Source organism: Lutra lutra, chromosome 8, assembly GCF_902655055.1.
Source record: "Lutra lutra chromosome 8, mLutLut1.2, whole genome shotgun sequence".
Classification (NCBI taxonomy): Eukaryota; Metazoa; Chordata; class Mammalia; order Carnivora; family Mustelidae; genus Lutra; species Lutra lutra.
This window is the reverse complement of record NC_062285.1, coordinates 116168552-116182265: the sequence shown is the minus strand read 5'-3', so window position 1 is coordinate 116182265 and position 13714 is coordinate 116168552.

Here is a 13714-nt window from a genome sequence, read left to right as displayed (position 1 = left end):
TTTATATAACTGTTGGCCATTTGTATATCTTCTTTGGATTAATGTCTATATTAATGATTATTTGCTTTGCCTTTTGAAGCAAAGTTTATTTCTTTTCCATGAATAAAATTAATTTAATTCCATATAATAAGGAGCATGCACTGAACATATGCTGTGAAATACATACTGAGCCAACAAGGATGCACATCTCCCTTTCTTGAAAGGCAGTTTGCATCATAGAAGAAAAAAAACAAATCATGTATATTCAAACCTGACTAAGAGGTAGAGTCTAAAATGTGTTAATGATGGTACTAGATATAGTGGGGGTATGATGAGGAGACAGGAGCTGACATTTATTTTTTCAAAGATTTTATCCATTTATTTGACAGACAGAGATCACAAGTAGGCAGAGAGGCAGACAGATAGAGAGAGAGGTGGAAGCAGGCTCCCCGCAGAGCAGAGAGCCCGACGTGGGGCTCGATCCCAGGACACTGGGACCATGACCCGAGCCGAAGGCAGAGGCTTTAGCCCACTGAGCCACTCAGGTGCCCCAGGAGCTGACATTTATTAACCAGGTACCATCACATAAATATCTGATTGGGTAAGGATCATCATCTAAGATATCTGAGGCTCAGAGAAGTTAAGTATGTGCCCAGGGTCACCAGCAAGTAGATCAAAGAATCAGCATTTGAACTGGATCCAAAATCCATAATCTTTTCTGCTATTACATTTTATAACCTCTTCTTTGGGAATTGAGGGAAACATCAGAGAAATTTGACTTTGGAGCTGAATCTCAAAGAATGAATCAATGCCAGTGTTAGAGGGGAAATAGTTTCACTGACTATTGTGTTGTCTCTGTGATCTATGGCAGAAATGAAATGAAAAGCTTAGAGATAACACAGGATCTGAAGAGAAAATGGGGGGCAGGCAGTCTCTGAAGTATGGGTTAAAAGCCCCATTCACCCCAGGGCACTGTTGAGCTTACAAGGGCCTCCTTATGTTAGAAACTGAGGTTTCTAATTAGTGAGTTAAACATAAGTCTTTGTCTGATTGTTCTGACCTATCCCCACTTCCTAGAGACCTTAGACCCTCACTTCCACCCTGGGTAATTGTCCTAAAGTGAGCTTCTCATAACTCTGAGGTTTTTTTTTTCCCCTCTGGAGCATCAGCTGTTTCATAACTGTCAAATGCAAATGAAATGTGTTGATTCTGAGGGCAATTTTGGGGGCTGCACAGTTATTAGGTAAATCAGAATTAAAAAATTCAGATCCAAAGGCAAGATCTTTAATATAACCAAGGACTCAAGAACTAAGGACATGTTGTAATCAATATTTGGGGACTCTGAAGTGAAACCATCCTTGCCTAAGGAAGCTGGCCTTCCATTGTGGAGGGGGTCTATGGACCCTTATAGGATCCTGAGTGTTTATTTCTATCTGGAATTATTAGCTGAGATGTGTTTCTCATTAGAGTCCACTGTGGGAATTCAGGAGTTTTATAATGTCTCTACTTACTCATTTTTAGCCAACAAATATTTACAGGCTGCAGAACTAAGGCCGGCACCTTATGGGTGAAGAAATAGTTTCTAAGCTGGACTTTAAAATACAAATTGAGTTTCAAAGGACAGAAATAAGGAATAGGCATTCCAAGGAGGACCTGAGAAAGGGAGGAGAGTTTTCGATATTTAGGAGGCTAGTGGGTGGGCTGGTTTGGTTGGAGCTTCTCAGGGCCCTACATTTGGTTTATTGCCCTGTGGTTGCCATTTTGAAATTTGTAAAAAGTTTTGAACAGGGGACCCTACATTTTCATTTTTTATTGGCTCTCAAAAATTATGCAGCCAGTCTTGACTAGAGATAATGATTAAAATAAAAGTCCTGAATTTCTGCAGGATCTTCAAGGTCAGCATAAATAACCTGAATTTTCTTCTGTCAGGGAATGAGGAGAGCTTTGAGCAAGGAAGTGACATGACCAGGATAATATATTAACTGTGCCAGCTGTGTGCATGTTGGGTAGCAAAAGAGAGAGGCCAGAGGTGGAGAAGGAAGTGGTTTTTGCTGGGACCACCGTACTTCTCTGTTTGCTTAGGGCTTGTCCTGGTTTATGGCAGTTATCCCAATGTAATTATTAACAGTGCCCTCTTTCACTCTCAAAAGTATCCTAGTTTAGATGATAAATTATATGGTCACCCAAGTTATTTTGATAGTCAAGGTAGATTAAACCTTGAATTTGAATGGAGACAGGAGGTATGGACCAAAAGGAAGCATAAATGGCAAGAATTATCAAACTTTGAGTTTGAATTTACCTTTTAACAACAATAAATTCTGCAAATAACTATGTGCTAGTAGTTCAACTTTGGCATTTGTTGCTTAAGAAAATCCATGATGACATAATATTACTCTGAATCTAGTATAGTCTTAGATAAATAGGTATTTTATTAATCACCAGACATTTCCATATTTGTATTACATGTTTAAAGAAGATGCTATTCATCCTGTCTCAAGTAACTGCTTCCTATGACTCAAGATTGGTGGACCTCTTGCAAAATTCCAGTCCTCCGCCTGTAACAAAGTATCCATCTGTTGGCCCTGAAGGGTAGACTCACTGATTTGTAACATCGAAGTTCAAATTATTTAGCATGACATTCAAGGCATTTACCAGTATGGGCAGAACCTGAAATGGAGCCTGGGTATTATGGTTTGAAGAATCTATCAATAGATAGCTGACTGTTTACTATGGGTGATGATGTGTGCATGGGGGAAAGGGGGCATGGAGTAAGCCGGATGTGATTTCATGGAAGTCATACTCCCATATTCAATAAAAGAATATTAATATACATTTCAGTAAAAGGAATATCTGATTTTATCTAATTTATGTATTGGGTCTCCACATGATATTTCCTTTGAGATATTTTTTGAATCCAGAAATGTGGAAGAAAAAACATGGTGAAGTTTCAGATTTAAATCCAAGCCTTACAGTTTACCAATTCTGAGAATTTAAGCAAATCCTTAAGTTTTCTAAGCCCGTCTTCCTTCACTTATAAAATGGGGTTAATGGGGCTGCTCCACAAGCTGTTATAATGGTAAAGTAGATCTAGTGTGTGAAATGCTTAAACAACTCTAACTAAAATAAATAAAAATAAAAACTCTAACTCAGTGGTTCTCAAATTTAAGCATACATTAGAATCACTTAGACGGCTTATGAAAACAGCTTGCTGTTTTGCCAGCCTCCAGAGTTTTGGTAGAATCTGCATTTTAGCAAATGTCCATGTTTATGGACTGAATGTGTGTCTCCTTGAATTCAGATGTTGCAATCCTAAAGTGTTGGTATTAGGAGGTGGAACCTCTGGGAGGTAATTAGGTGACAGGGTGGAGCCCTCATGAATGGGATTAGTGCTCTTATAAAAGAAACCCCAGAGAGCTCCCTAGCCTTCTTTCCACTTTACTAGAATACGATGAGAAGTTGTTAGTCTGCAAGCTGGAAGAGGGTCCTCACCTGATCATTTCGACTATTCTAGCACTCTGAGCTCAGTCTTCTGCTATCAGAACTGTAACAAATAAATTTCCTGTTGTTTACAAGCCACCGATCTATGGTATTCTCTTATAGCAGCCTGAGTAGACGAAGACTGCATGTGATTTTAATGCTGCTCCTCTGGCCATACTTTGAGAACCAAGGCTCTTAGGAAACAAGTCTAACAGAATTAAAAGAGTAACTCCTGTATGCCTAGAGAATAGGTATTTTGAGGAAGGATGCATACTATAAGATAAAAGAGACATTGACAAAGAAATGCATATGACTCAGTGTTTTACTGGAGAAGGAAAATCTTGGCTATGTGAAGAAAATCATAAAGATTGCTATACATCATCTATTAGTCTCATGCAAACTAAAACCAAAGATTATACATCCAGTTTAATTTCAACTTTATAATGATTTCCTTTAATTACTGTATAAAACCAAACATGAAGATGCAGTAGTGTGAAATTAATACTGACAACACTGGGCTTGCCTGGGCTCTGCAGATTAACCAGCATTTTACTGCATCAATAAAGGAATGAGGAAATAAAATTAAAAACTGATAGTGAATGGAATTACTTATTTGAAGCTAGTGATTATGTCAAGCTGTCACTCCCACAGATGGATTAAGCACAGAAAGACAACCAGATAAATTATAAGCCACTCTACGAAGCCCATATCCATCTAGTCCACAAGCTTGGTAACAATGGAAATCTGAAATCAACTTGGTCATGGCAGATTTGGGTTGTGTGTTTAGCATGTCATAGACTCCTAGCATCTTGAAGAGCAGAGATCAAAAAGACCTTAGAGGTCATGTGAGATTAGATTTCACTTTTGAAGCATTACATCGAATTATTTAATCTAAAATGGAAAAACTAAAGAGGTTTCTTTCCTTTTTTAAAATCACTGATGTACAATTTAGAGAAAAACAAGTAGTGCCAGACAGCATGCCTAAAGCATATAAAACAGACATTACATTAAAATATAGCAAAGGGAGTTCTTTGCACTTTTGAGTAGGTTATGTTTATTCAGGCCATAGATTTTATTTTAGTTTCCTTTTCTTTGTTTTTATTTTCCTTTCCAACTCTCTACTTTTTACCACTACTCCTTCATAATCTACTCTTAGATCACCCAAAAGTCTCCTTAAAATTCACTGGAATACTGACCCCTTATTTAACAACTGATTTTTGGACAAACTATGTTTCGTTGTATTGGGTCCTGACTTTAGCAGAAACAAGGCTGCATTTCTCTGTGTAGGTGAAAGTAATTATAGAATCGTGACATGTCGGGGTCAAACAAGATCTTAGAGAAGTTCTCCTAATTCTCTCTCAAATTGTGGCAGGACATGGTTCTTTCTTGCCCATGCTTGCATCTTCACTGTTGCAATGGAGAGTATTTTTTGCAACCAAGGGGTTTTATTGCCAGAGCCCATGACCTAACCACTAGCAAATGAACTTTGATATGCTGATGAAAAATGCTTTTCTGCATCCTCTCTATCCCTTGGATGTCTCTGCTCTTCTAATAGAAAAGTGTCACTGGCTTTCCAATAAGACCCAAGAACTTTGATACATACGAAAAGATAATCTTTTCTTTCTCTCTGTTTTAAATTGAAGTATAATTAACATACAGTGTTATACTAATTTTAGATGTGCAATATAATGATCTACAATTCTATCCATAACTCAGTGCTCATCAAGATAAGTATACTCTTAATCTCCCTTATCTTTTTAACTTACTGCCTCGCCCATTTCACTGGCCACTACCAGTTTGTTTTGTGTATTTTTTAAAATTTTATTTTAATTCCAGTATAGTTAACATACAGTGTCATATAGTTTCAGGGGTACTATATAGTGATTCAACAATTACATATATTACTCAGTGCTCATCCAAAGTAAGGACTCCTAATCTCCTTCACCTGTTTCAGTCATCTCCCCACTCACCTCTCCTTTGGTAATCATCTATTTGTTCTCTATAATTAAAATTTGTTTTTTTGTTTTGTTTTGTTTTGTTTTGTTTTTTTGGTTTGTCTCTTTTCTTTTTTGTTCATTTGTTTATTAAATTCTACATATGAGGGAAATCGTATGGTACTTGTCTTTCTCTGTCTGGCTTATTTTGCTTAGCATTAGATTCTCTAGATCCATCCATGTAGTTGCAAATGGCAAGATTTCATTCTTTTTGATGGCTGAATAATATTCCATTGTACATTCCATTATGCACAATGGAACACACACACACACACGTACACACACACATACACATCTTTATTATGTGTATATATGTATACACCTATGCTTATACATGTGTATACATACACACATACATATACACCTTTATCATAGGTATATATATGTATACATCTATGTTTATACATACACACACACAACATCATCTTTATCCGTCCATCTACCTATGGGCACTTGGGTTGCTTCTATAATTTGGCTATTGTAATAATGCTGCTATAAACACAGGGGTGCATATATCCCTTCAAATTAGTATTTTTGTATTCTTTGGATAAAGGCCCCATAGAGGGATTACTGGATTATAGGGTAGTTCTGTTTTTAATTTTTTGAGGAACCTCCATACTGTTTTCCACAGTGGCTGCAGCAGTTTGCATTCCCCTCTGAGAGTCACAAAATTTCCTTTTTTCTCCACATCCTCACCCACACTTGTTTTTTCTTGAGCTTTTGGTTTTAGCCATTCTCACAGGTGTGAGGTAACATCTCATTGTGGTTTTGATTTGCATTTCCCTGATGATGAGTGATGTTGAGTATCTTCTCATGTGTCTGTATTTGTATTTGTATTTCTTCTTTGGATAAATATCTGTTCTGATCTTCTTACCATTTTTTTAAATTGGATTATTTGGGGTTTTTTGGTGTTGAGTTGTTTAAGTTGTTTATATATTTTGGATATCAACCCCTTATTGGATATGTCATTTGCAAATGTCTTCTCCCACTTATTAGGTTGGCTATTTCTTTTGTTGATGTTTTCCTTTGCTGTGCAAAAGCTTTTTATTAATCCCCTAGTTAATTTTGCTTTTGTTCCATTTCCCTCAGAATACATATGTGGAAAAATGTTTCTATGCCTAATGTCAAAGAAATTGACTTCCTATGTTTTCTTTTAGGATATTTATGGTTTCACATTTCACATTTAAGTCTTTAATCCATTTTGAGTTTATTTTTGTGTATGGTGTAAGAAAGTGGTCCAGTTTCATTCTTTTATAATTGTCTGTTTGGTTTTCTCAGCACCATTTGTTGAAGAGACTGTCTTTTCCCCATTGTATATTTTTCCCCTCCTTGTCATAGATTAATCGACTATATAAAAACGAGTTTATTTTTGGACTCTTTGTTTCACTGATCTATGTGTCAGTCTTTTGTGCCAGTACCATAGTGTTTTGATTACTATAGTTTTTCACTATATCTGAAATCTGGGATGGTGATAACCTCTAGCTTTGTTCTTTTTTCTCAAGATTGCTTTGATTATTCAGGGCGATTTGTGGTTCCGTATATTTTAGTATTATTTGTAATAGTTCTGTGAAAAATGTTGTTAGTATTTTGATAGAAGTTTCATTAAATCTGTAGATTGTTTCTGGCACTGTGGACATTTTAGCAAAATCCTAGCAAAACCCTGAAGACTCCATCAAAAAACTACAAAAAGTGGTAAATAAGTTCAGTAAATTCCCAGGATACAAAATGAATATACAGAAATCTATTGCATTTATATACACTAAGATGAAGTAACAGAAAGAGGAACTAAGAAAACAATCCTATTTACAATTGTACCAAAAATAATAAAATACCTATGAATAAACTTAACCAAGGAGGTGAACTGCCTATACTCTGAAAACTATAAAATGCCAATGAAAGAAATTGGAGATGACACAAACAAACAGAAATATATTTTATGCTCATGGATTAGAAGAATCAAAAAGGCAATATTAATATTTAGGCATATTTCTTAATGTCACTCAGGAAATTAATTTTAATACAACTAAATACTCTTCCTAATGAGGTAAAGCATACATGGAAGTCAATGGGAGACAAACTTTATAGAATAGGCAGCTTTAGAGATTACAAGTGATGCATTAACAGGTTTTTATTCAATGTCATTATAAGAAATTGATCTCAGATGCTAGAAAATGGAACTGCTTTTGGAAATCTCAGACTCATCCATACCAAGCATGTATTTTTCACAGTTCTATCCAGCTGGCCTCCCACTTACTGTCAGAGCAATAAGAAAACATGCAAATGGAGAAGAAATGTTGTAAGCTCTTCAAAAAGCATTCAAACCCAACTGAGGGAGAGAGATTTTTTTTTTTTTAAAGCTTTTAACCTATGCTTTCTGGGTGATCTAATGATAAACTAAAAAGACCAAAAGAATTTTATATGTGGCGGACTTGCTTCCTGTGTAGAGCTAGCACTTGCTTTCTTACTCTCTCTGTAAGGGCTATAACTCATTATTATTATTTTCTATGACTGTTTCTAAGATGCTCAAAATTATTTAAAAGGAGTAATTAGTAAAATATATTTAAACATTCAGTAAAAAAGAGGCAGCAATCAGATGAAATAAACCAGACAGTAAATACTTAAAAACAATAACAATAATAATTTTTGTTCAAAGATAAAGGAATCACAATAATAAAAGGAATATAAGAACCCTGAAAGTATTTTTTCAAGCCCAATTAGTTTTATGAATATTTAAAGTAAATATATGTAGGTCCTGGGGCACCTGGGTGGCATGGTCTGTTAGACACCCCGTTCTTGGTTTTGGCTCAGGTTGTGATATATCAGGGTCCTCGGATTGAGCCAAGTCCTGTGTTGAGCTCTGTGTTCTGTGTGGAGCCTGTTTAAGACTTTTTCCTCCCTTTGCCCTTCTGCTCCAACTCTCTCTTTCTCTCTCTCTCAAATAAATACTTAAATCTTTAAAAAAATAAAGTAAACATGTGTGTCTTAAACTCAAGAGTTTGTTAAGAAACTAAGCAGTGAATAGAGGGAAATGTATTTGTTCCTTTCTCATATATTCAGTAGAAGTCCACTGGGTCAGAGATGAGAAAGAAAAAATAGAATGTGGTGAGAATGCGTGCAGTTTCCCTTCCAAAGAGATGCCAATTTTGGTGGTACAGACAACATTTTCTGTCTTGGGGTTACTGCTGGACCTGGTGGAGATGTTTGAGGATTTCTCTACATTTCCACAGTGATGGAATATCTCTAAGATAAAAATCTAAGACACACAAAGTAATCAAGGACAGATCTCTGAGAGTCTAAAAGAAAATAATGCCTTTAAATATTCAGCCAAAATATGGATCATTCCAAATATTAAAAACGCAAACATAATTCACAGTTTAATTGTTCATCATCTAGTAATCTTTACCATAAACTCTAGTGAGGGTAAAGTATGCCGAATCGGTGCTGGTGTCTTTGGCTCATTATAGGTAATTAACTATCCATTGGAAATTAGAAATTGATAACTAATGTCACTGGTGAATGTAAACATCACATCAGATACATTAATGCTAGATTTTTATGTAAGATATTTTTCAAAGGGAGGGGTAATAAATGAGAGCTCACAACGTTAAATTGAGAAGACATCTGTCGCAGTGGCCAAACCTCCAGTAGGCTAGATAATGATTATGAATCTATTACTGTTGATATATTACATAAAGCTGTGGGAATAGAAGGCTTTTCAGATTACACAGAGAGTAATCAACAGCCAACAGCAATAGCTCCATGCTCTCACACCTGCTGCGTGCCTCCCATGGGAATATGTGCATCTCCAAGCCTGGAATTATTGGCAAGATAGAGGAGTTTTCTTTCACCTTTAGTTTGGCTTTCAAATTATAAAATAAACTGTTGGTTAGTCAATCCCACAATAGGGGCGATAGAAACCACACTGTTCAAGCACTGTTAATAGAGGCATCCTCTGCCTTCTTTCCTCAACATCTCAAGTTCAATTACTAAAGCTTACTTTCTTGGGATCTCTTCCTTTCTTTGGTCGCTCTACCACACAAATCATGTATTGTAAGGTGATTCAAAGAAGTTCTAAAAATTCACAATTTACCTCAAGGAGAGGGGAGGGGAGGAAAAAATTGGAGGGGGTTTCTTTAGAATTTTCAATAAAATTCTAAGACAGAAATTTATTTTTTAATTATGAGAGTAGAAATTTTAGCTATTGTGAATCAGATTGTAGTTTCAGTATCTATTTAACCGAAATTGTAAGCCATCAAGTGCTGGCTACTGTAGTTAGGTAGGTAACTTGGTGGTTTGCGCTGATGAGAGACAAAAGATGAAATGTCCAGTTTCATGCCTAGCACATAATATATTGTCCATTCTTGAAAAGTGGAGTTGTTAACATTGCCCGGAGGTTAAGATAACTGCTTTCCTTTACAGTCTTTAGTAGCATTTGCATTCTACCTGTACAAAAATGGTAATTGGTACCACACTGTAGCCTGTATATCAACTTTATGTGAATTTGAAAAAGACACTCCCTCCTCAAGATATGTTCTTATTATCTGCCATAAATATACAAATATATGATGACTGACATGTAAAGTGCCCTCTAGACCCGTGCAGTACACCATCCATACAACCAAACACAACTCTTTTTTGCCAGGTTGTATACGATTGCTTCCCTGTAATTTCAGCTGATGGGTTCTTGGCCATCCTGTACTATGCTGTATTTGCCTAGGCACATCTTGATCTTGTATTTTTATCCAGCTTGACATAAGCAGACATACTAGTTTGCTTATTAGATGATTTTTATACTAGCAATATTTGTGGCAGTCTTCCTGGACCAGCTCCATTTATTCTTATAGCCACACTTTGGTTCTGATCCTATCTACTTCCTGATTCTTGACTATACCTCTTACTTAGGTCTTCAGTTACAGAGTGTTCTTGATAGTAATCAAGCTGTATTTCTTGTCACAAACACATACATGAAAGTTCACTCTCTGATGGAAAACTAATAAAAATCAGAATAAAAAGATGAAAGCATCCCTCTGAAAAATGATATATGTCAAAAGATATTTACAAGTATTCTATTGAAGAAGCCTGGGGGAATGCTCCAATAGGATCACAATGGCATCGTTAGGTCTGGGAGCAGTTGTTACTCAGAGAAGGCTGACTGCATGAAAAGGGAGAAGAATGAGAACTCTCAGTGTTTATACTGCATTACTTAGTGGATACTTCTCCCTTGTCCAGGAGAGGTTTGCCCTACTTCTTTAGATAAAAATGTCATTTTCTTTGAGAAAGGACAATGCACCTACTAATGGTTATCTGATGTAATTGTGCCTATTTTTTTTAAATCAAGCAGTTGGTCTATAACTTAGTGTCCTGAGAAGCCTTACATCCAGAATCAGTCATGATTCTTGATTCAGGCCTCTTTGTCATTGTATTAAATGGGGATAAGATTTGACTTGATATTATGTTTTATTTTATTTTAATTTTTAAAGCTGTCTTCTATCCTAATGTTAATTCCCTAGAACATGAAATGCTATCTATAGATAACCAGATCAAGTGTATTTTTTTAATTAAAAAGAAATTAAGATTTTATTTATTTGTGAGAGAGAGAGCAAGGGAGAGTATGTGTTGAGAGCAGAGGGAGAGAGAGAAGAAGGCTCCCCGCTAAGCAGGAAGCCTGACGTGGGTCTTGGTACCAGGACCCTGGGATCATGACCTGAGCCAAAGGCAGACACTTAACTGACTGAGTCACCCAGACGCCCCTCAAGTGTAGTTTCTGATCAGAAAACCTGATGGCCTAGCACACTAAAATTATATTACAACACTAGAGGCCAACATAGGAGAGCCTATCAAGAGCAATTAGCAAGACCCTGTCTTGAATATTTGACATCTTAAGGGTATGATTCTTGAAATAAGTGCCTACCAAGGTTTCTACTTGAAATCCTGCAAGTTTATCACTGCACATGGTCACAAAAGGGCTTCCAGCATCCAACTTGGTTCTGCGAGCCATACAATCATGCAGGAGATGGCTGCAGTACAAGGTGGACAGAATCACACATCTGAACACTGTCGTTTGCAGCAGGAGTTATCACGTGACTCAATCTGGACAGTTAAATCTTCTTCTCCAGGAATTTGAAATTTGAACCAAAGGAATTTTAATTGCTTTTTGTGTAAGAATTGTAACAAATTGGGTAGGAAGCCATCAATGGTCATGTGAACTGGGGAGCAGAGAGAAAAAGAGGAAGGTCACAGCCAAGCATTAAGGGAAATTTGAGAAACAGGAAAGATCCTGTGATGCTTCTGGCAGTTTTTTATTCTTGATTCTGGTCCTTTCATATGTCTGGCCATCATTCTACCCTCGGGTCTATAAGACAGTCCAAGAGAAACATGGCCTATTTTTGTTTTTGCTCAAGTTAATTCATGTTTCTAGTACTTACTGCAAAAGTCTTAACTCCGCAAGTCTATAATATAGAACTTTCACCAGTACACCCGATCTTCTTACTCAATAGCTTAAGCAGTGACATTTTTATTTTAATGCATCCCAAAGTCATATGTATCCTAGGGAAAGTCCCTTAACAAGATTCTTAGTCTGTAAAATGGCATACAGCACTTCATAGATTTGTGGTAAGAATGAAGTGAGTTTGTATATAAAAATCTGAAAACAGTATCAGACACACATAGAAAGCACCAGATATGTTTAAAATTTTATAATTATTTACTCCAATATGATAACTATATTCTTTTTTTGATCTCTCTATATGAAAAAGTATATTACGAACATTCTTTGTTTTAGCTTAGCATATTTCCAAAATGGAATTTTAATTAGTCCTTACAAACACTCCATAGATGTATTCATTCATTAATTACTATAATCATTCATTCAAGAAACAAGTTATTGGACACTTTATATGTTCATATATATTTGTTTATAGAAGAATTACTGTTAAGCTTTTGGTTAGAAACAGTCTTCTTATGTTGTTCAGTATAGGATTTTAATTAATAAGATGCTTTCTCTTGAGTTACACCTTATCTGCATGAATCATCCTTTAGCTTCAGAGAAAAAAGAACCAAGAAAAGATGTTCTTTGGAGATAATTCTGTATTATACAGTTAGATGTCAGTGTTTGTTTAATAAATAGAAGGAATACAGAGGTGAGTATATTTCAGGCTTTATGATTATGCAGTGATTGAATTATTAAGAAGATGGACAGAATCCCGTTAGGAATGGTTACCTTTGCCTTCATCCTGATCATTCTTTAAAAAGAGAGTTCTTTGATGCCCATGAGCATTTGTTTTAACTGGCCCACTGAGTATTTAAAGCTTATTCAAAAGGTCACATTTTGGGGCAAGACTTCAGGCATATAGCCCAGATGGGCTAAAATACAAAAGAATGTAAATATGTCAAAGTTTGAGCTGTTAATACTAGGATTTCTAGACTGATTTTCTGACACATCACTTTAATTTTAAAGAATTCCATTTGGAAATGTCATGAATAATTCTCCAGAGACTGAAGTGGATATAAAGTCATCATTATCACCAACAACATACAACAAAAGCCTGGCATAGCAAATATCTTTGAGAAGATTTTCCCTGAACAGTTTGAAATGGTACTCCTAAAAACTATCGAAAATATCACTGAAATCAACTTTTGCTTCCTTGGTTCACTGAGAGAGCTGAGAAGGTCAGACTATTAAAACAAACCTGGGCACCCCAACTTTGTATCAGGAGATTTCACACCTCATAAGTTGCCATCAGGACACTTTTTGGACACTTTCTAGTTTAGGTGCTTCTAAGATTCAGTCTTAATGCTTTTCTACCCTAATGCCTTCTTCATTTTTTACTCTGTAGCTCTCAGCTTTATTAGGTTAAAAAAAAAAGTTTTATAATGAATATTTGGTAATATACTCTTTACCTTTCTGGAATGAAATTAATAGATGACAAAACTACCAACAAGGTAATTTTTTAAATCAATGTAATATCCTAACTTTGAAAATTTTAAGAAACATAAGGGAAGTAATATTATTAAAATAATGTGCATGAGCAGAGTAGAACATAAATGATTCCATGTGATACCTGTACCTGAAACTCTGGGAAGATATTTAAAAGTTGAATGGGACAACTCTGCGCATTTACAGAACACTTAGCATTTATTATTTTTACTTACTAAATGCCTTACCACATTCATACTTGATATAACCCAAAATGCCCTCCAAAAAATTCTGAAATTCTCCCTACTAGCCAGTACTACTCTTGTTGCTAATCATTACCTTTCCCATT